Source organism: Magnolia sinica, chromosome 19 (genome assembly GCF_029962835.1).
Source record: "Magnolia sinica isolate HGM2019 chromosome 19, MsV1, whole genome shotgun sequence".
Lineage (NCBI taxonomy): Eukaryota > Viridiplantae > Streptophyta > Magnoliopsida > Magnoliales > Magnoliaceae > Magnolia > Magnolia sinica.
The window spans coordinates 35,110,430-35,113,006 of record NC_080591.1 but is presented as its reverse complement, the minus strand read 5'-3'; the positions used below and the strand labels follow the sequence as shown (position 1 = coordinate 35,113,006).

The 2,577-nt window shown below is 38.1% G+C and overlaps 1 non-coding gene across 1 annotated transcript; it reads right to left on the bottom strand.

Annotated features, from left to right (window-relative positions):
• Positions 1-687: 687 nt before the first annotated feature.
• Positions 688-794, bottom strand: LOC131235812 (small nucleolar RNA R71). The gene has a single exon (XR_009166332.1). It is a non-coding gene; the product is annotated as a small nucleolar RNA R71 (small nucleolar RNA).
• Between the last annotated feature and the right edge of the window lie 1,783 nt (positions 795-2,577).

Below are 2,577 nucleotides of genomic sequence, written 5' to 3'. Positions count from 1 at the left end.
TCTTACCTGGTAACTTCATTCTAACTCTCTCTTTCTTATTTCTTAATCACTGTAGTTTTTAATTTTTAGGTCTTAGGTTAAAAATTCTGAAATTGAGGGTGGAGAGTGTTTCATGCCCAAGTGCGTTCGTGACAACACTCGACATCTCTTAAGTGAAGAAGGATTGGTCAAAGGGTTGCCTATCCATCACTGGAATATTAGACACCACTCGAGATCCTCAGAGTTAATTGAAGTTATGACTGCAAATCAACCTGTAAATCCTCTAATTCCTCCTCAACCTGTAGTTAAGGAAGCCCCGGATGAGAATGAGGTGCAACAAGCACCTCCGCCTCATGCTTTACGAGATTATTTACAAACGGTAGGGGTGAACGCACCTTCTTGTATGATTTTTTTCCAGAGAATGCATGAAATATGGATATCAAGTCAGGAGTGATCCAGCTCCTTCCAAAGTTTCATGGACTTGAATCTGAAAGTCTATAACTACACTTGAAAGAGTTTGATGAGAATATAGCTACTTTATACTTTCTTAATATAACTGAGGACACGGTCAGGCTAAAACTGTTTCCCTTTTCTTTGAAAGAAAAATCTAAGACGTGGTTACATTCACTACGTCCACGATCTATTAGTAAATGGAATGACATGACCAGTGAGCTCGTAAAGAAATTCTTTCCATACCATAAAACAAACACCCTTAGAAAGTCAATCATGAACTTCGCCCAAAAAGAAGATGAAACATTCTTCCAATGTTGGAAGCATTTCAAGGATCTCGTCGATTCATGCCCACAACATGGTTTTGAAACGTAGTGCATAACAATTTTCTTCTACGATGGACTAGCATCTTTCATGCGACAATTGGTCAAGACAATGTGTAATAGGAAATTCATGAATAAGAATGTTGATGATGTGTGGGATTATTTTGACAGACTTGCTGAAAAGGCACAATCATGGGACATCTCCCCAAAACCCAATACCACTTCTAAGCTAACTCAACTAAAGAAGAGGGGCAGAATGTATGTTCTGAAATAGGAAGATGATATAAATGCTAAAGTGGCTAATCTCACAAGAAAACTTGAGACCACAGAACTTAAGAAGAAAAATGGTAAGGAAGTTTTTCGTGGTATTTGTGCTTGAAACGTGCATATTACTGAAAGTTGCCCAACCATACCTATTTTTTAAGAAATTTTGAATGAGCAATCTAATGTCGTAAATAACTATCAAAGGCCTTTCAAAGGGACCACCTCCATTACATATAACTCTGGCTGGAGAAACCATCCAAATTTCAGTTGGAGGAATGGGCAAACCGCTACATTTCAAGGGATCCTTAACCAATTTTTGGAACAAAGGAAACCTCAAAAGGATACGGTTTCAAAACACATATAAAATCAAAAGCTTTTTAATCAAGGAACATTACAAGCTTTCCAAGATATTACCAAGGTCATTCAATGGATTGAGTCACATTTAACGACTAGGGAAAAAGGGGTACTTCCAGCCCAACCTCTCCCCAATCCTAAACCATAATGTGAAATTAATGACCCAAGCTCTTTAAATCAAATAGAGTAAGCTAAGTCCATCACCACTATTAGGAGTGGTAAGATAATTGACAAAACTATTCGAATAAGGGCTGAAAAGCCTAAGGATCCAGAAATAAATGAGAATGATGGACCTAGCACTGTTCTACAAGGTTTCGAACCAGAACCTCAAGGTAAGTCGATTACTCCATTTCCCCAACGGTTGGTTGCACCAAAACCTGTTTAACTCTAAGGATATTTTAGCGGTGCTTAAGAAGGTGAAGGTCAACATCCCTCTACTAGATGACGTTAAACAAATTCCTTCATATGCCAAATTTCTGAAAGATTTATGTACTACTAAAAGACGGCAAAACATACAAAAGAAGATTTTTTGACAAAAAAAGTGAGTGCCAACCTAAAGCAAGATGTGCCACAAATATACAAGGATCCCGGTAGCTGAACCATTGCTTCCGTAATTGGGAACTACCAGATTGAGCATGCACTTCTTGATTTAGGAGCAAGCATAAATTTGATTCCTTACTCAGATTACGAACAACTGGGTCTAGGTGAATTAAAAACCACCAAGACCACCTTACAACTTGCTGATCGCTCAGTTCGTATACCGAGAGGGATAATAGAAGATGTGTTGGTCCAAGTTGACAAATTCTACTATCCAGTGGATTTTATCATCCTGGACACTCAACCATCATGGATATGAGCACTCAAATTCTTGTTATACTTAGTCGTCCATTCCTTGCTACATCAAATGTAATTATTAATTGTAGGAATGGGGTCATGAGCTTATTTTTCAGGAATATGACATTGGATTTGAATATATTTTTCAATACAAGCAAATAGTCAGAGGATGATGATGATTCTCACGATATTAACTTGATTGATTCTTTCATGGAAGATAGAGCACTCCTAACTTTATACTCTGACCCTCTATAGATGTGCTTGGCCCACTCCCCTGATTTAGACGTTGATATGATTAGGGAGATGGATGTCATGCTTGATATTGTGCCTTGCACCAGTACTTGAAGTTAACCAGTGGAGGCCACAATTTGAA